The 21,636-nt window shown below is 36.0% G+C and overlaps 2 protein-coding genes across 2 annotated transcripts in view; one reads left to right on the top strand and one right to left on the bottom strand.

Annotated features, from left to right (window-relative positions):
* CFTR (CF transmembrane conductance regulator) overlaps window positions 1-21,636 on the bottom strand; it is a 367,232-nt gene that overhangs the window by 250,560 nt on the left and 95,036 nt on the right. Inside the window, exon 3 of the mRNA XM_067746815.1 lies at window positions 10,395-10,461. The gene's annotated coding sequence lies outside the window, so the exon portion shown is untranslated. The remainder of the gene's footprint in view (window positions 1-10,394; window positions 10,462-21,636) is intronic.
* The window catches only part of ASZ1 (ankyrin repeat, SAM and basic leucine zipper domain containing 1), a 79,667-nt gene that overhangs the window by 12,425 nt on the left and 45,606 nt on the right, over window positions 1-21,636 (top strand). The gene's annotated exons all lie outside the window — the stretch shown is intronic.

Genomic DNA, 21,636 nt, shown 5'->3' with positions numbered 1-21,636 from the left:
TTTGTTTTTGTAGGTCCTTTTCTTCTATTGTGTTTTCCACTTAGAGAAGTTCCTTTAGCCTTTGTTGTAGAGCTGGTTTTGTGGTGCTGAATACTCTTAGCTTTTGCTTGTCTGTAAAGCTTTTGATTTCTCCATTGAATCTGAATTAGATCCTTGCTGGGTAGAGTAATCTTGGTTATAGGTTCTTCCCTTTCATCACTTTAAGTATATCATGCGTCTCCCTTCTGGCTTGTAGAATTTCTGCTGAGAAATCAGCTGTTAACCTTATGGGAGTTCCCTTCTATGTTATTTGTCATTTTTCCCTTGCTGCTTTCAATAATTTTTCTTTGTCTTTTATTTTTGCCAATTTGATTACTATGTGTCTCGGCATGTTCCTCCTTGGGTTTATCCCGTATGGGACGCTCTGCATTTCCTGGACTTGGGTGGCTATTTCCTTTCCCATGTTAGGGAATTTTTTTGACTATAATCTCTTCAGATATTTTCTCTGGTTCTTTCTCTCTCTCTCTTCTCCTTCTGGGACCCCTATAATGCAAATATTGTTGCATTTAATGTTGTCCCAGAGGTCTCTTAGGCTGTCTTCATTTCTTTTCATTCTTTTTTCTTTATTCTGTTCCACAGCAGTGAATTCCACCATTCCGTTTTCCAGGTCACTTCTCCGTTCTTCTGCCTCAGTTATTCTGCTATTGATTCCTTCTAGTGTAGTCTTCATTTCAGTTATTGTATTGTTCATCTCTGTTTGTTTGTTCTTTAATTCTTCTAGGTCTTTGTTAAACATTTCTTGCAACTTCTTGATCTTTGCCTCCATTCTTTCTCCGAGGTCCTGGATCATCTTCACTATCATTATTCTGAATTCTTTTTCTGGAAGGTTGCCTATCTCCACTTCATTTAGTTGTTTTTCTGGGGTTTTATCTTGTTCCTTCATCTGGTACATAGCCCTCTGCCTTTTCATCTTGTCTATCTTTCTGTGAATGTGGTTTTTGTTCCACAGGCTGCAGGATTGTAGTTCTTCTTGCCTCTGCTGTCTGCCCTCTGAGGTGCTGTAATTTTGATTTGTACTTTTAGCAATGGCTTATGATAAGACTTGCCTCTCTGGATTCTTGGAAAATTGTTTTTTGTTGGTGCTGTTCAATTTTTGTTCCTACTTCTACAAGATACTATAGATATTGAAGTCTTTAACCCTTCCAGTCACTTACCATCTTGTAAACACATTAAAGGAGAAGTTAAGCAAATCAGTGTCAGACTATTCTATTTCCTTAAGAACTAGAAGGTGTCTTCTAGATACATAGGGAATATTTGGAAAAAACATTTCATTTGAATTAAAATAACACAAGGTTAGAATCTCAAGCTAAAAGTATAAGGCAACCACACAATTTCAAAACTCAAACTCTAGAGAATTTGCTGAATTTGAAAGAGTATAAGATTTAGATTTGTATGTGGTCAACTAAAATAGAGAATTCTACAGCATGGCTGAAGAAAAGAGTAATGTGCATCTAATTAACAAATGTGAGAAATACCTGAAAAAACAAACTATTCAACTGCTTTTATTTTAATGCTCAAATAAAGCAATAAAATGATTAAATTGTGTTTTCTTGCAGAAAAAGGATCTTGATAGAGCTAGAAAGAGAATAAGTCATGGCAAATAGTGCTGTTAGGCTGCAGATTTTATACAGATCGCATTAGTGGACCTACGGGGATAGCATGCTGGCAGTGTAAAGAAAAAAATCTCAGGACACAGGAGAGTACAGTGAGATTTGGGGGAATTTTAGAGGTAATTCATTAGCAGTGGCAAAAATTGAAACCTATTAGAAGATTGGGAGTTTTAGTCTCATGTACAAAATGCCAGAAAATATAAGGGTTATGTGAGGGAACTCCTGTTCAGTTAAAACATGTTTAGATGAATTTACTTTCAAGCTGTTGACATAGCCTGTTTTGTTGAACAGTTCTTCTGCTGACAGAAATTACCTCTCAAGAAAAAGAGGGGGAAGAGTCAGCCATAAAACATAAATGGATAGTTTTTGTGAAAGCTTGACCGTCATATACTTGCCAGCTGCAAAGGAAGTTGACCTGTAACTACTTTTTTTTTTTAACTAAAATGAGATCAGTAGTCTTGTTCCATGAAGTTAAAGTAATAGAAAAGTCTTTAGAGATCAGCCTCTAATCTAGAACACAGAAGTCTCATTTTCGATATATAAAGTAGCATGGAAGCCCTTCTGTATTCTATGGATATAACATAAAAGACAGGCTTAGTTTGCATAGAATATGGAAAAAAGAAAAAGAGGGTTTTTACCAGTATTAGAAGCAGGAAAATAATTCTAGATCTTATAATGGAAGTGAATCACTTAAATGTACCACTTGGTTCTGTTTGCACTAAAATTGAATAGAAGAATAAAAATTAAGAAGAAACTGTTGAACTCCCTATACTTAATTAATTAGAGGTCTTGCTGAATGGTACTGAGGAAATTGCATAGTAAAGATTTTTATTGTATGTAATTTACATACAGTGAAATATTCAGATTTTCAGTATACAGTTGGATCAGTTTTGACAAACACACATTTGTGTAACTCACACCCCAACATGGAACATTTCTGTCATCCCAGAAAGTTCCTTCATGCCCCTCCCCAGTGCTCTGGAACTTACTTCTTTTTTATTTTTTTGCTGTGTTGGGTCTTAGTTGCGGCAGGTGGGCTCTTCGTTGAGGCATGCAGGCTCTTTGTTGCAGAGCGAGCTTCTCTCTACTTGTGGCGTGTGGGTTTTCTCTCTCTACTTGTGGCGCTCAGGCTCCAGGGTGCATGGGCTCTGTAGTTTGCTGCATGTGGGCTCTCTTGCTGAGGTGCCTGAGCTCAGCAGTTGTGGCATGCGGGCTTAGTTGCCCGACCAGTGATTAAACCCGTGTCCCCTGCATTGGAAGGTGGTTTCTTTACCACTGGACCACCAGGGAAGTCCCTGGAACTTACATCTATCACTATAAATTATTTTTTGCTATTCTAAAATGTTACATAAATATAATTATACAGAATATTTTCACTCAGGATAACGTTTTAAAGATTTATCCATGTTGTGTGTATCAAAAATTTGTTCCTGGGCTTCCCCTGTGGTGCAGTGGTTGAGAGTCCGCCTGCCGATGCAGGGGAGACGGGTTTGTGCCCCAGTCCAGGAAGATCCCACATGCCGCAGAGCGGCTGGGCCTGCTGAGCCTGTGCATCCGGAGCCTGTGCTCCGCAATGGGAAGGGCCACAGCAGTGAGAGACCCGCATACCACAAAAAAAAAAAAAAAAAAAAATTGTTCCTTTTTGAACCCTCTTGCACTGTTGGTGGGAATGTAAATTGATACAGCCACTATGGAGAACAGTATGGAGGTTCCTTAAAAAACTAAAAATAGAACTACCATATGACCCAGCAATCCCACTACTGGGCATATACCATGTGAAAACCATAATTCAAAAAGAAACATGTACCACAATGTTCATTGCAGCTCTATTTACAATAGCCAGGACATGGAAGCAACCTAAGTGTCCATTGACAGATGAATGGATAAAGAAGATGTGGCACATATATACAGTGGAATATTAGCCATAAAAAGAAACGAAACTGAGTTATTTGTAGTGAGGTGGATGGACCTAGAGTCTGTCATACAGAATGAAGTAAGTCAGGAAGAGAAAAACAAATACCGTATGCTAACACATATATATAGAATCTAAAAAATAAAAAGCTTCTGATGAACCTAGGGGTAGGACAGGAATAAAGACACAGATGTAGAGAATGGACTTGAGGACACTGGGAGGGGGAAGGGTAAGCTAGGATGAAGTGAGAGAGTAGCATTAACATATATACGCTACCAAATGTAAAATCGATAGCTAGTGGGAAGCAGCTGGGAGATCAGCTGGGTGCTTTGTGACCACCTAGAGGGGTGGAATAAGGAGGGTGGGAGGGAGATGTAAGAGGGAGGGGATATGGGGATATGTGTATACATATAGCTGATTCACTTTGTTATTGTAACATTGTAACATTCCTTTTTATTGCTGAGTTTCCATTGTATGGAAATTCTGTACTAATTTAAAGAGATGTGATGAAGTCTTTATGGCCTGACAAAAATAGCTGACTCAATCAGGCAGAAAATTGATTGGCTTGGAAATTGAAAGAAAAGACAGAATAGTATATTTAAAAGACTGTGAAATTATTAAAATACTTCAGTAGGCAGAATTGAAAGCATACTATGGCTTGCTCTGTGCTAAGGCAGCATGAGTGCAGACAACATAGTGCATGATTCTGTATCCCTAGCAGCTCCTGGTATTAGGTCCAAGCACCTGTAGCCAGCCCTTAGCTTGTCTTTCCACAGTGTTTTTTGATCTCACTCCTTTCTTCAACTCTCCCCAGATTTCTGTGTCTTTTCCTCTAACGTTTAAACTATTAAGTCCTACCTATCACCCCCCCTTTTTTTTAATTTTTAAAATTGTGGTAAAATATTTATAACATGAAAGTTGCCATTTTAACCATTTTTAAGTGTACAGTTTAGTGTATTTTTTGACTAAACGTTTGCCCCAGGTATTTGAAGCTTTGCAGTCTTTTTGAGCGATGCCCGCTTTTCTAGATTGAGTTGTGAGTTAAACTAAATAGACGAGCATCTTGTCAGTTCTTCAGGTAGCTGTGACTGTCTGCTTCTTTGTTTTACCTGCTGAATGCTTATTGGTGTTTGTTGTTTGATTTGGTTCAGCAAGCCATTTGTGTATGTGTGCTGAACGTCAATATTTGACATCAATATTTGCTGAACGTCACTAATTGCTCTTATATCATTTTCAGGGTTTCTTTTACTTTCTTAGCCATTCTAGTTCATTGTTATGGTGAACGTTTAATAATATTCATATTTATTAGATAAAGGTTATTTAAAAGAGCAACTCTCATCTGCTTTGAAGTTTTATGTTGTTCCCAAATTTTGTATGCAAAGTAGACTTTCAAATCTGCTAGTACATTTGATTCCTAGGTGTCCATGTATTTTGGCAAATTTTTCTTAGTTTCTTCCAACATTTCTGTTTCATCTTGAAAATGGCTAATGAACAAAACACCAGTTTAATGTGGTAGGTATTATTAAGGTATCTCCATCTGCCACTTCAAGCATTATTATGACAAGCTTCTAAATGTGGGGTTGGTGCCTCAGTTCTGGAGAAGTCTCATCCATTATCTCTTTAAATATTACCTCTGCCCTGTTCTTTTCTCTGTTTCTGGGTCTCTGATTGCATATCTGTTAGACCTCACTGTATCCTCAGTGTGTCTTCTTTATTCTCCATCTTTTTGTTTCACTGTGCCACATTCTGGGTAATAGCTTCTAATCTGCCTTGTAGGTCACTGAATCTCATTTCACTTGCTTCTAATTTATTGTTAAACTCATCAATTGAGTTCATAATTTCAGTTATTTTTTTATTTCTAGAAATTGTTTGATTCTTTTTAAAACTGGCAGTGTTATAAAGAAGTTATAAACTATTATTGTTATAAAGAAGTTTATAGCTTCTTGTTCCCTGAAAATATTTTCAGGCTCTAAATAAAACTTCTTTAATATGGTAAACATATAGTCTAGATGTAACAGTTATAGTATTTGGGATCTATGTGGGTTTGTCTCTGTTAGCAGTAGTTTCTTATGCTTCTCACTCATGACTAGGTGCTAGTCATTAGATTTTAAAACTTACTTGTTGGAATAATATGAGGCCTCGGATGATCCATCAGAGAGGATTTTGTATATTTCTTAAAGGTGCCTAGGGCACTATCAGTCCAGGACTCATGTAATCTAAGTTCAGCGGTTGAAGTTCCCTGGACCATTTTGGTGATGTAAATTAAACCTAAACAGCTGGTTTATTTGTTTCATCCTTACCCTAAAGGTACTTAGAGTCCCAGATTAATGTGTCTTGAGTATGGTTTAGTAAACTCTCTACTTTGTATAGGCCCAGTGCTTTGAATTTTGTTCATCTTGAAGTTTGAAGCCACCAAAGCCACAGCTCAATTTCTCACTGGGTTCTTATGCACTGCCAGATGTCCTCAAGGCAAAAGCAACTGTTTATTTACCTCTTTTGCCACTTCAGTTAGTAGTTCTTTGATATCTTATTCAGTCTCTAAGAAATTTAAAAAAAATTTTATCTAGCTATTTTAAAAGCCTTCACAATTTTGATCCAAATTTAGCTTGCCATTACTGGAAGTAGAAATCAGCATCTTCTAAATTTTTTAATTGTTTTATTTATATGTCTTCTTTTAACTCTTTGTATTCCTTGCAGACTTTTAAAAATCTTGTTGAAAACAGCATTGATTTATTATTTAATGATCAGTTAAGTGTGAGTACATATAGATCTACCTTGTTATTTTATTAGTTTTTCTTAATTTTAAAAATTCTTTTAATTTCCTTCCTGTAGGACTAATGGAAAAAAACCTGACAACTTAAAAACCATTTTTAAATGAACACAAATCACGTTTTATGTTTCTCTTGGATCTTACCACTGACAATACCTAGTGTCCTGTGTCTAGCAAATACAATAATTTAATATTGATTTATTTATTTTAGCTTTAGAATTTGTTTCTGGGGTTAGGTTTTTAATTTTGTTTTTTAATGAAACACTTATTCAATGTTTCCTGTGTACCAGGCACTGTGTTAATTGCTCTTAAATATGTTGTCTAATATAATCCTTACTGCTCAGTGGTAGATGGTATGTTATTTTTACAGAAGAGAAAGTTGGCAATCAAGTGTTTAAGCCTTTAAATGTAGCAAAGGTTTGGTAAGGGAATTTACAAGTTTGATGTGAATAGGATCCACCATTGGGAATGTATTTATATTCCCTGTCTTGTCTAGGTTGAGGATTTTTCAAGACAACCAGTTTAAACAGCATGTCTTTTCTAATTGTTGCAAAACACGTCTTAAATTTGCCTTGTATCTTTGGGTTTTTTCCTCTCTTTCCCTAAATTATTGTTGGTACTTGAACGTTCTTACTTGAAAAGTCCACAGATTGCAAAGGGAAGTAGGTGAACAGAAAAATATTATCACCTTAATTCAGCATAATTGTATTTAGCTCTGAAAACAAGGTGGCCTGTGACTAAACTGATTGGAACTTGGCAGCTGTGCCATAGTATGGATTTTATCATTCTTTATTTTTTTATATTGATAGTGTAGTAACAGATGATATTGTAAATTATTAAAGTCTAAAAGGTCTATATTAGACTATTGGATACATGATAAAATTTGAAACCCTCTTCAATCTAGCCTTAAATTTGCAGTTGATATTTTTATTGTTTGAGTAATAATAAGCCTTTAAAAAATATATATAATTAACATTTCTGTTTTTAGGACTTGTGTGTTTTTCCCCCAGTTTGCTAAAACATTTTCTTATATTAAAAAATACATATTTTCTTTACATTTAGTAGGTAATTTTTCTGGCAGGGGAGTTTGTTATATTCACATCACTTAGTCATGAGATAAGGGTTTTGTAAAATGATGTGGCATTTTATTTTCAATAGATGTTTTATTACCATTGATAAGACAGCACACATTAACTAATGTCCAAGGTTTTGACGTAATCATTGTGTGATTGTTAACTTGTTCAGTGTTATTGCCTATACAGAAAATACTCTGGGAAAAATGTTGCTTTCTTTATCACAATATAAATTTAGTTGTAAATGTCACTGGAACAGTTTGGTAGATTGAGGTGTAATTTTCAATTAAAATATTAACTTGTGTTCTAGTTGTAAGTAATGATATGACATATCTTTGCTCTGAAAACATAGGCTGAAGTCACAAGAATATTTTCAGAAAAAATTTTTTAAAATAACTTATTTAGAAAATATTACTAGAAATTGTTATTTTGTGATGTTCTTTTTTTTTTTTTTATAAATTGCCTGTCCATATCCTATACTCATCTTTTCATTTACGTGTCTTTTCTTTATCTGCATATAGGAGCTGATCTTATCTTTGTCATCAGTTTCCCATGTATGCAAAAGGTGACAAATATCTTAGTGTCACCTGTATATACCTTGCATATACAGGGCATAGGATTAATATTGCTATTCATATACATGGAAATCTGCTTGGTCCTTTTGAAAGCACAAAATGGAGAGGATAGAGGTGAGAAAAGCTAGCTAATGAAAGCACTTGACGCTCATCTCTCAAAACACATACACAGAAGCCAAGACTGAAAAAAAACAAGAACAAAACCCTTTCAAATTCTGACTTGACTTTGTCTTACTTGTGTCTGGCACCAATGGTATATTGTGTGCTGGCTACTAAAGCTTCCACCTGGAAGAGACCCATGCCATTTCTTCTATTTAAGTATGGTCACATGGTCATATCTAACTTCAAGGGAGTAAGGAAGTGTTCACAGAAGGAGAAACAGCAATATTGGGTGGACAGCCCTCATGATTTACCACGTCACCCTAAATGTATTTTCTTCATGGCCATAATAATTGTATTTTGTTTTTACTGTATGCTTAAAGCAATAGTTAATTTTGAATTTTGGACATAAATTTATACCGAGAAAAACTGATATTTATCTCAGACTTTGCCATTCACTTTTATGTATAATTTGTTCTTACTTTGTAATATCTCTTAGAGTTATTGCAGTTTTGATATTTATCATCCCACCTTAGGGGCAACTTTAATAGCCTCCTAACTGATATTTCTAACTGCACTATTTCTGTACTTTAGTCAGTCCTATATGCTGTTACCTGTAGAACACACTTCCTTTTGTCTATTAGGTGAAATCCAAAACTCTCCATAGTTTGATCCCACCTATTTCTGCTACTCCCTTATATCTAACTTTTATTTTATTTATACAGTTTCAGCGATGTTCCTCAGGTACATAATCATTCCTGCCTCTATGTTTTAGCTTTTGTTATTCTTCAATTTGGAATGTCCTCTCCTCCCCTTATTGTGCATTCACATTATGCCTTCGAGGGCCAGATTAATAGTCTGTTAAGCTTCCGTATGTTATTACAACCCACAAGAGTGCTTTTTGTTCATAAGCTATGATTTTGGGTGGGTGATTATCTTGTTTAGCACATTTTTATACATGTCGTGTGTTGTTCTCTTTGTTCTCTCATTGTTTAATATATGAAAGTCTTGATTTTACTGTAAGCCACTTGATTACCATGGCACCATATGTATTTTTCGGCTCCTTCACAATTCTTTCATGTGGTATTTGTCAAGTTTTTTGTTTGTTTTTGTTAGTATTAGTTTTTTTTTGAATTTTTGAATTTTATTTTATTTTTTTATACAGCAGGTTCTTATTAGTCATCAATTTTATACACACCAGTGTATACATGTCAATCCCAATCACCCAATTCATCATGTCAAGTTTTTTATTGAATTTAATATATTTGATATAGAATGATCATTTATCTATTTATAAAACTTAACTGAAACATATCATTTGTGAAGTAATTAATATATTAATCCACTTATACCACAGAAAGTATGAAGCATGACTTAGAGCCTGAAAATCTGGGTCCAAATACTATCTCGATGACTTATCAAAGCTAATATGACTATTAAGTCTTTTTAAAATCTTTGAGGCTCAGTTTTTTCTCTCATTGAGAGATATGATATCTGGCTAACTAGCAGGATGACTATGAGAATTAAAACAAGATAATGAATATGAAAGTACTTAACATGCTGCCATTTGATAGTTCTGGTGCTTACCAAATGTTACATTTACTTAAATTGGGAATGTTTCCTGTGCTGTGTTATGAGCGCCATAATTTCTAAAATGTTTCTGATTGCTTTATAAACTAAATAAGTATAGGTACTATTTTTCTTTAAACATTTGTTATCATTTTAATAAAATACACATAAATGCATGAGTATATTCTTATCTGTTATGACTGAACATTAAACTGATTATGTATTTCAATAGGAAAAAAATCTGGATTATTATTGTGGTGGGTCAGGAATAAATGAGAGTTGGGGATGTGGAAAGGATGGATATAAACTACCTTTCTTGTAGCTTAGCAAGAAAGAGAGAAGAGATATAGGATGCTGTCTAAATGGGAATGTCAAGTACATTACTGACTTTAACAGTTAGTCTTTTAACTCTGTTCTGTTAAAAGAATGAATTTTTTAAAGTTATTCTGGAGTTTGCCTAACACTTCTCAAAAAGATTACCCAGGTAGTGAATATAATTATTTCAATTGCTTTGTGATTAGGAATTATAATCCATCCTCTTCAGAAGTCTCTCTTTGAACTTTGGAATTGATTATGTTTAGATCACCAGATACATTTTCACAAAAAAATTAATTTGAAATAAAACCCAACCATATTTCATGTTTTATGATACATATTTTTTTCACATATTAGCATCTCTGAAATTAGTATGCTTCCTAAAATTGATGATATCTTAGATCCAATGAAATATAGTAATTTGTTACTTACGTATTTTAGTAGTTTTATCTTAGTTTGTACTTTCTGTATCCAGGAATGTCCAGTGATATTAGAAGTCCTGGGAAAAGTGAATAGTGTAAAAATAACATTAAAAATTTTCTCTCATGATTTCATAGCTTTCAAAAATTAAAATTTTTTTCTTTCTTAAATATACTCTATTTCAGCATTTTCCCACCAGAATAAGTTACTTTCTATATATTAATGGTCTGTGCTAAAGAATTTTAGGAGAAGGATGATTCCTGATGCAAGTGAAGCATCAGATACAAAGAATTAATATATTTTTTCATTATACTACTTTGTATACAAATATAGATGATGTTTTCATTAATAGGAAGCATAGTGCTACAATTATATTTCCTTTTGGACAATTTTCCCACATTCCAGTGTTATAGCAATAACTTCATGAATATATAGAAGTGAATCCATTCTTGCTGGGAAAGCTTAATATCTCCTCTTAATATGTCTCTGTGGAATTGTGCAATTATAAGGACCTTTATTTAGTCAAAAATTTACTGGATCTTGGAACTCTTTTCCTCAAGATCCCAGCGGGCGGAAGACTTGGAGAGGGAGAGCTTGAGGTGGATCAAGTGCGATGTTAGAGGGAAGCAATTAGCTCCTGTGTTGTTGCCTCTTAGGAGTCCAACCCCTCTGGGAAAACCTGCCCCAGGCCGCCTCCAGAGATCTTTAAGATGGCAGAGGAGTAAGATGTGGGGATCACCTTGCTTCCCACAGATACATCAGAAATACATCTACATGTGGAACAACTCCTATAGAACACCTGCTGAATGCTGGCAGAAGACCTCAGAATTCCCAAAAGTGTGGCTGACAGGGTCTCAGTGCGCTGGCTGGGTGTCAGGCCTGTGCCTCTGAGGTGGGAGAGTTGAGTTCAGGAGATTGGTCCACCAGAGACCTCCTGGCTGCACATAATATCAAATGGCGAAAGCTCTCACAAAGATCTCCATCTCAAAGCTAAGACCCAGCTCCACTCAACGACCAGCAAGCTACAGTGCTGGAAACCCTGTGCGAAACAACTAGCAAGACAGGAACACAACCCCACTCATTAGCAGAGAGGCTGCCTAAAATCATAATAAGGTCACAGACACCCCAAAACACACCACTGGACGTGGTCCTGCCCACCACAAAGACAAGATCCAGCCTCATCCACCAGAACACAGGCACTAGTCCCCTCCACCAGGAAGCCTACACAACCCACTGAACCAACCTTAGCCACTGGGGGCAGACACCAAAAACAATGGGAACTAAGAACCTGCAGCCTGCGAACAGGAGACCCCAAACACAGTAAGTTAAGCAAAATGAGAAGACAGAGGAACACACATCAGATGAAGGAGCAAGGTAAAAACCCACCAGACCAAACAAATCTAGGAAATAGCAAGTCTACCTGAAAAAGAATTCAGAGTAATGACAGTAAACATGATCCAAAATCTTGGAAATAGAATGGAGAAAATACAAGAAACGTTTAACAAGGACCTAGAAGAACTAAAGAGCAAACAAACAATGATGAACAACACAATAAATGAAATTAAAAATTCTCTAGAAAGAATCAATAGCAGAATAACTGAGGCAAAAGAACAGATAAGTGACCTGGAAGATAAAATAGTAGAAATAACTACCACAGACCAAAATAAAGAAAAAAGAATGAAAAGAATTAAGGACAATCTCAGAGACCTCTGGGACAACATTAAATGCACCAACATTCGAATTATAGGGGTCCCAGAAGCAGAAGAGAAAAAGAAAGGGACTGAGAAAATATTTGAAGGGATTATAGTTGAAAACTTCCCTAATATGGGAAAGGAAATAGTCATTCAGGTCCAGGAAGTGCAGAGAGTCCCATACAGGATAAATCCAAGGAGAAACACACCAAGACACATTTTTATTTTTAAAAAAATTTTATGTATTTTTGGCTGCATTCGGTCTTCATTGATGCTCACGGGCTTTCCCTAGTTGTGGTGAGTGGGGGCTACTCCTCGTTGCAGTGCGTGGGTTTCTCACTGCGGTGGTTTCTCTTGTTCCAGAGCACAGGCTCTAGGTGCGTGGGCTTCAGTAGTTGTGGCAGGCGGGCTGAGTAGTTGTGGCTCATGGTCTCTAGAGCACAGGCTCAGTAGTTGTGGCACGTGGGCTTAGTTGCTCCATGGCATATGGGATCTTCCCGGACCAGGGATGGAACTCATGTCCTCTGCATTGGCAGGCAGATTCTTATCCACTGCGCCACCCACGGCGCGGTGGATAAGAATCCACTGCAGTAGGCAAGTCCCACTACTATTTTTAATTTTAGCCATTTTATTAGGTGTGTGGTGATATCTTACTGTGGTGTTAATTTTCATTTCTCTTTAATTTTTGTTAACATGGTTAATGATGTTGAACAACTTTTCATGTGCTTATTTGCCATATATCCTCTTTGGTGAAGTATCTTTTCCTGTCTTTGGTGAAGTATCTTGCCCAGTCTCTGTTTGGATTGTTTGTTTGTTGACTAATAAATTATGAGAGTTCTTTGTATATTCTAGATACAAGGCCTGTCTTTTCATACTCTTCACAGAGTCTTTGGTGGAGCAGAAGTTTTTAATTTTGCTAAGGTCTCTCTCCTCTGTATTTAACTTATATGTTTAACCTGGCCTGCTCTATCGCACTTTTTCCCTTGGTGCAAAAACTGTATCACAGTGCATCGAACTCTAGAACTACATCTACCTTGAAGCATGTTTCTTTTCCTCTTGTTATATCAGCTAATGATGCCACAGTCTAGCACAAAACAGACACCTGAGCGCCTCTAATCCTCTACTTTCTCCTTTAACCACCCACCCAAATCCTGTCTATTCTTACTAAACATTTCTCAAGTTCACTCTATATCATATTTTTATTCTTAGTGCTCTTGTCTTGATTCAGATCCTTATTATTTCTTGTCAGGATCATTGCACTGAGCTCCTCATTATACTCCTGGCTTCCAGTTTTGCCTATCATAAAGCAAGAGAATTCTTGCTTCCATATTGCTATAGAATGATCTATCCAAAATGCAGCCCAATCATGTTATTCCCCTGCTCAAAAAAATCCTTAAACATCCTTAAATAGCTTACCATCATCTCCAGAGTAAGTTTAAATTTTTTAACATGATGTATACACCTTATCTCTCACTGCTCCCTCACACCCAGACATTAGCTCCAACCAATCTAATTTATTGCAGTTTCTTTCTCTTTTTTTAACATCTTTATTGGACTATAATTGCTTTACAATAATGTGTTAGTTTCTGCTTTATAACAAAGTGAATCAGCTATACATACACATATATCCCCATATCTCCTCCCTCTTGCGTCTCCGTCCCACCCTCCCTATCACACCCCTCTAGGTGGTCACAAAGCACTGAGGTGATCTCCCTGTGCTATCTATTTTACATTTGGTAGGATATATAAGTCCATGCCACTCTCTCACTTCGTCCCAGCTTACCCATCCCCCTCCCCATGTCCTCAAGTACATTTTCTATGTCTGCGTCTTTATTCCTGTCCTGCCCCAGGTTCTTGCAAACCCTTTTCTTTTTTCTTTCTTTCTTTCTTTTTTTTTTTTGCGGTACATGAGCCTCTCACGGTTGTGGCCTATCCCGTTGCGGAGCACAGGCTCTGGATGCACAGGCTCAGCGGCCATGGCTCACGGGCCCAGCGGCTCCGTGGCATATGGGATCTTCCCGGACCGGGGCACGAACCCGTGTCCCCTGCATCGGCAGGCGGATTCTCAACCACTGCGCCACCAGGGAAGCACATTTTTTTTTTCTTTTTTTTATTCCATATATATGCATTCCATTTATCCATTCATCTCTTGATGGACACTAAGGTTGTTTCCAATCCTGGCTATTGTAAATAGAGCTTCAATGAACATTGTGGTGCATGACTCTTTTTGAATTATGGTTTCCTCAGGTTATATGCCCAGTAGTGGGACTGCTGGGTTGTGTGGTACTGCTATTTTTAGGACACATATTAATCAAACAATCAAAATTTAAATACAAAGAAAAAATATTAAAAGCAACAAGGGAAAAACAACAAATAACATACAAGGGAATCCCCAGATGGTTAACAGCTGATCTTTCAGCAGAAACTCTGCAGGCCAGAAGGGAGTGGCAGCACACATTTAAAGTGATGAAAGGGAAAAACCTACAACCAAGATTATCCTACCCAGCAAGGATCTCATTCATTTTCGACGGAAAAATTAAAACCTTTACAGACAAGCAAAAGCTAAGAGAATTCAGCACCACCAAGCCAGCTTTACAACAAATGCTAAAGGAACTTCTCTAGGCAGGAAACACAAGAGAAGGAAAAGACCTACAATAACAAACCCAAAACAATTAAGAAAATGGTAATAGGAACATACATATCAATAATTACCTTAAATGTAAATGGATTAAATGCTCCCACCAAAAGACACAGACTGGCTGAATGGACATAAAAACACGAGCCGTATATATGCTGTCTACAAGAGACCCACTTCAGACCTAGGGACACATACAGACTGAAAGTGAGGGGTTGAAAAAAGATATTCTATGCAAATGGAAATCAAAAGAAAGCTGGAGAAGGAATTCTGATTATCAGAAAAAATAGACTTTAAAATAAAGACTATTACAAGAGACAGAAAAGGACACTACATAATGATCAAGGGATCAATCCAAGAAGAAGATATAACAATTGTAAACATTTATGCACCCAACATAGGAGCACCTCAATACATAAGGCACATGCTAACAGCCATAAAAGGGGAAATCAACAGTAACAAAATCATAGTAGGGGACTTTAACACCCAACTTTCACCAGTGGACAGATCAGCCAAAATGAAAATAAGGAAACATAAGCTTTAAATGGTACATTAAACAAGATGGACTTAATTGATATTTATAGGACATTCCAGCCAAAAACAACAGAATACACTTTCTTCTCAAGTGCTCATGGAACATTCTCCAAGATAGATCATACCTACATCACAAATCAAGCCTTGGTAATTTTAAGAAAACTGAAATCGTATCAAGTATCTTTTCCGACCACAACCCTATGAGACTAGATATTAATTACAGGAAAAATTCTGTAAAAAATACAAACACGTGGAGGCTAAACAATACACTACTTAATAACGAAGAGGTCACTGAAGAAATCAAAGAGGAAATCAAAAATACTTGGAAACACGATGACCCCAAACCAATGGGATGCAGCAAAAGCAGTTCTAAGAGGGAAGTTTATAGCAATACAATCCTACCTCAAGAAACAAGAAACATCTCAAATAAACAGCCTAACCTTACACCTAAAGCAATCAGAGAAAGAAGAACAAAGAAAACCCCAAAGTTAGCAGAAGGAAAGAAATCATAAAGATCCGATCAGAAATAAAGGAAAAAGAAATGAAGGAAACAATAGTAAATATCAATAAAACTAAAAGCTGGTTCTTTGAGAAGATAAACAAAATTGATAAACCTTTAACCAGACTCACCAAGAGAAAAAGGGAGAATATTCAAGTCAATATAATTAAAAATGAAAAACTGACACTGCAGAAATACAAAGATCATGAGAGATTACTATAAGCAACTCTATGCCAATAAAATGGACAACCTGGAAGAAATGGGCAAATTCTTAGAAAAGCACAAACTTCTGAGACTGAACCAGGAAGAGATGGAAAATATGAACAGACCTATCACAAGTAATGAAATTGAAACTGGGATTAAAAATCTTCCAACAAACAAAAGCCCAGGACCAGATGGCTTCACAGGCAAATTCTATCAAACATTTAGAGAGGAGCTAACACCTATCCTTCTCAAACTCTTCCAAAATATAGCAGAGGGAGGAACACTCCCAAACTCATTCTATGAGGCCACCATCACCCTGACACCAAAACCAAACAAAGATGTCACAAAGAAAGAAGACTACAGGCCTATGTCACTGATGAACATAGATGCAAAAACCCTCAACAAAATACTAGCAAACAGAATCCAACAGCACATTAAAAGGATCATACACCATGATGAAGTGGGGTTTATCCCAGGAATGCAAGGATTCTTCAATATACGCAAATTAATCAATGTGATACACCATATTAACAAATTGAAGGATAAAAACCATATGATGATCTCAATAGATGCAGAAAAAGCCTTTGACTAAAACACCCATTTATGATAAAAACCCTCCAGAAAGTAGGCACAGAGGGAACTTACTTCAACATAATAAAGGTCATATATGACAAACAGTCAACATCGTTCTCAATGGTGAAAAACTGAAACCATTTCCACTAAGATCAGGAACAAGACAAGGTTGTCCACTCTCACCACTAATATTCAACATAGTTTTGGAAGTTTTAGCCACAGCAATCAGAGAAGAAAAAGAAAGAAAAGGAATCCAAATCGGAAAAGAAGTAAAGCTGTCACTGTTTGCAGATGACATGATACTATACATAGAGAATCCTAAAGATGCTACCAGAAAACTACTAGAGCTAATCAATGAATTTGGTAAGTAGCAGAATACAAAATTAATGCACAGAAATCTCTTTCATTCCTATACACTAAAATGAAAAATCTGAAAGAAAAACTAAGGAAACACTCCCATTTACCATTGCAACAAAAAGAATAAAATACCTAGGAATAAACCTACCTAAGGAGACAAAAGACCTGTATGCAGGAAACCATAAGACACTGATGAACAAAATTAAAGATGATACCAACAGATGGAGAGATATACCATGTTCTTGGATTGGAAGAATCAACACTGTTAAAATGCCTGTACTACCCAAAGCAATCTACAGATTCAGTGCAATCCCTATCAAACTACCAATGGCATTTTTCACAGAAGTAGAACAAAAAATTTCACAATTTGTATGGAAACACAAAAGACCCCGAATAGCGAAAGCAATCTTGAGAAAGAAAAACGGAGCTAGAGGAATCAGGCTCCCTGACTTCATACTATACTATAAAGCTACAGTAGTCAAGACAATATGGTACTGGCACAAAAACAGAAATATAGATCAATGGAACAGGATAGAAAGCCCAGAGATAAACCCACACACCTATGGTCACGTTATTTTTGATAAAGGAGGCAAGAATATACAATGGAGAAAAGACAGCCTCTTCAATAAGTGGTGCTGGGAAAACTGGACAGCTACATGTAGAAAAATGAAATCAGAACACTCCCTAACACCATACACATATGCTCCTCTGTATGTCTAGTAATTCTTCTTTATTATAATATACTCTGTCTAATATTAGTATGGTTATATCAGCTTTCTTTTAGTGTTTATATATCTTTTTCCATCCTTTTGCTTTCAACCTTTCTATGTATTTCGACGTAAAGTAAGCAACAAATATAGTTCTTTTTTGATCCAGATTGGTTAATAATAGTTTCCTTTTAACTGGAATATTTAGTCCATTTGTATTTAGGGTACATACTGATATATCTGTTCCATTTAATTAGTGCTCTTTTCCAATATTGTTTTTAGATTAATCTTTTTATTATTCAGTTTCCTATCTTGCTACTCATTTTTCTATTATTTGAATGGCTACTGTAGAGATTATAACATGTATTGTCTGCTTCCTAGAGTCTATTATAAATTAGTACTTTTTCCAATTCCTGGACAGTGGCAAGAATCTTAGAATATTTTAACTCCATTTGCCCATGCCACCCCTGCCTTTGTGCTATTGTTGTCATATATTCCTAACCTATATGTATCTTAAACCTGACAATACATTATTACCATCATTTTATTGTCAGCAATTATGTTGTTATTATTATCTACTTTTATTTAGTTTTACTCCCATATTCATCTTTTCAGGTGTTCTTAATTTCATCCTATATTTTCATGTTTCAATCAGGAGTCATTTTTCTTCTGAAAATCTTTCTTTAGTGTATTTTCTGGTGACCAAGTCTTCTTGTTTGAAACCTTTTTATTTCACTTTAATTTTGAAAGTTATTTTCACTGAGCATAGATTTCTAGGTTAGGCGTTAACTTCCTTTTGGTATGTTAAATCTATTTTGGTTATCTCCTGGCCTCCATTGTTTCTATTGAAAAGCCAGCTGTTAGTCTTATTGATCTTTTGAAGGTGTTGATTTTATCCGGTGACAGTTTTTTGAGATTTTTCTATTTGTCTCTTGTTTTGGGCAACTTTGCTATGATAACCCTAGGTTTGGTTTTCTTTAAGTATGTTCAGCTTGGGGTTCATAGAACTTGAATCTCTTGTTTGATATATTTCATCATATTTCTAATATTTCTTCAGATACTGCTTTTGCCTCATCCTCCGTCTTCTCTTTTGCTGGGATTTAGGCCATTACACCCATATCACATTTGTCAACATTCTTTTTTTTCCATCCTTTTTTCTCTCCATTTATTACAGTAGTTCCCTGAGTATTTTCTCCTGGCCTAGCTTCCAGGTGACTAATCCTCTTCTGCTATAGCTAATCTGCTACTAAACCCATCTATTACCTTCTTAATTTCAGTAATCCTAATTTTCAGTCCAGAATTTCTGCTTGCCTCTGTTTTTTCCTTATAATTCAGGTCTCTAATTAAATTTTCACTTGCTTTCTATTTTCTAGAGCATATTAATCACACTTATTTTTAAAGTGTGTTTCTGATAACATCTATAGGTCTGTTTTTATTATTTCTTTCTCTTTTCTTTTGGTCATTTGGTTCTGTCTCCTAAAATGCCTAGTAATTTTTGATTGAATAATAGATATTATGTATGAACATTTGTATAGGTCTGTTTGCTTCCAGAAATATTTAATTTTCTTCTGACTGGCAGTTAGAACCTTGATCTAATCAGGGATTACAGTGGTTCAAGTCTGGGTGTTGGGTTTAGTCTATTTCCCTTATAGCCCTTCAGTGGTCGCAACTGAAATTTGGGTGTTTACTTGAGCCACTCTCCCTTTGAGGGTCATGAATGCCAACTTTTGTCTCCTCAGTTTTATAGGAATGCTAAAAGCCCCTCTTAGCTTTTCAGCCTTTTAGCAGCTAATTTGTAGTCTTCCTCACTCCCTCCCCGTGCATATTTTGTGTATTTTAGGAATATGCAAATGCCTTGAAGGGAAAAGCCCAGTAGAAGATCCCTTCTCTGCAGGGCTGCTTTTCTGCTATTCCCTTTTTTCCAGACTATTAGTCCTTGAAGTTCTTGGTTGGTAGCTCTTAACTTCAATTTTTGTGTCTCTAGCAAAAAAAAAAAGGCCTAGAGGTACTGCTTTCTACTTATGCCACTCAGGAATTGGCAAACGTCTCAAGGGAAAACATGTCAGAGAATGTAGGACTCAATTCAACAGATGCTTCTTTTCTCCCCAGGATCTTGACTTCTCGTGTTTTAGCTGCCTTGGTCTACTACAGTGCCTTCAAACATATTTTGCATTTTATCAGGTGTTATAGCCTTTGTTAGTGGAAGGGTTGATCTAATAAAACTACTGTAATAAGTAGAAATGGATGTTCAATTCACAGCCTTTTATCATTTTCAAAATCTCCTTTATCATACTTACTTCATTAATCTCCTAGCTAAAAGCTAATTGTTTAAAGCACACTAAAAACAGTAGATAATACTGACCTGTACAGTAAAAATGTGACAAGAAGGCAAACTAGCCATCTTCCCCTTGGTACAGAGAAGTAATAAATATATCACCGAGAAGGTACATTTATTTTTTCTCTGTCAGACTGAGTTTTGGTTCTATCAATACTTTTCCTTGTATGCCCTCTAGTGGAGGTTTTATTGAAATGAAATAACTAGAAAGTGAGATGAATAAAAGGCTCTGTATCATCCAGAGAAAAAAACTTGTACATAAACTTTATTCTTGTTAACCAACTCTTGATCGTTAACAATTTTGAGAAGGTTTGGTAGATGAATTAAAAAGCCGACTTAATATCATTAGTAAATTCAGCTGGGTGTTGTTAACAATATATGCTAAGTACTAGGAGACACAAGATAAAAGACCCAGTCCCTGCCTCTATTATATTTGATAGTATGGTAGAAGAGATTATAATACTATAGGCATTTTACAGAATTGTAAGATTATAGATAGTAGAGCGTGTCGCTAGGAATATAAATTAGAATTTAACTGAGATGGAGATGACAAGTGAAAGCTTCCCCGACGTTTATCTTTTGAACTGAGGTTTGAAGAATGAATCGGATTTAGCCAACTGAAGATGGCAGTAAAGAATATTCAGTGTAGAGGATGGTGCATGTGTAGGCCGAGAAGGATGAGAAAGCACATTTCATTCAGCCAGTTATAAGTTATGTAAGAAGATCATATGATATTAGGGTAGAAAATGAATCAGAATTCAGCAGTGGCTAGATAATAACCTATGTAATCCACGCTAAAATATATGAATTTCATCCTGAAAGCTATTGAACAACTTTAAGACTGAACATATTAGTATTTTATAAAGGTTATTTTGTCAGCAGTTGAGGATGAATTGGAGGCCAGATGTCCAGCTAAAAGGCTTGCTCTTGCCAAAGCCAGGGACTATGTATTCAGAATTAACATTAGCAAGTAATTTTGCCTGAATTTGAAGAACACTAGTTCCAGTATACCTAAAGATAGATTTCAAATTTTATTTTTATTTAAAATTTTGGTCATAAAAGGTTCCTATTAAATTTTTAAAATAATATCTAACTTAGGAAGTGGGAAGTCTTCTGTTTTCCCTATAATATGGTTGGTTATTATGTATTCTTGCAGAACTTCTTCCATGTGTTAGCATTTTTCTTTTGTTTTCCTTTGTTTTCTGTTTTTTAACATCTTTATTGGAAGATAATTGCTTTACAATGTTTTGTTAGTTTCTTCTATACAATAAAGTGAATCATCTATATGTATACATATATCCCCATATCCCTTCCCTCTTGCGTCTCCCTCCCACCCTCCCTATCCCACCCCTCTAGGTGGTCACAAAGCACTGAGCTGATCTCCCTGTGCTATGTGGCTGCTTCCCACTAGCTATCTGTTTTACATTTGGTAGTGTATATATGTCCATGCCACTCTCTCACTTTGTCCCAGTTTACCCTTCCCCCTCCCCATGCCCTCAAATCCATTCTCTATGTCTGCGTCTTTATCCCTGTCCTACCCCTAGGTTGTTCAGAACCTTTTTTTTTTTTTTTAAGATTCCATGTATATGCATTAGTGTACGGTATTTGTTTTTCTTTCTGACTTACTTCACTCTATATGACGGTCTCTAGGTCCATCCACCTCACCACAAATAACTCAATTTCGTTTCTCTTATGGCTGAGTAATATTCCATTGTATAT

This window comes from Pseudorca crassidens, chromosome 8 (genome assembly GCF_039906515.1).
Source record: "Pseudorca crassidens isolate mPseCra1 chromosome 8, mPseCra1.hap1, whole genome shotgun sequence".
Classification (NCBI taxonomy): domain Eukaryota; kingdom Metazoa; phylum Chordata; class Mammalia; order Artiodactyla; family Delphinidae; genus Pseudorca; species Pseudorca crassidens.
Note: the sequence above shows the minus strand (reverse complement) of the source record. Positions and strands in the feature narration are given on the sequence as shown.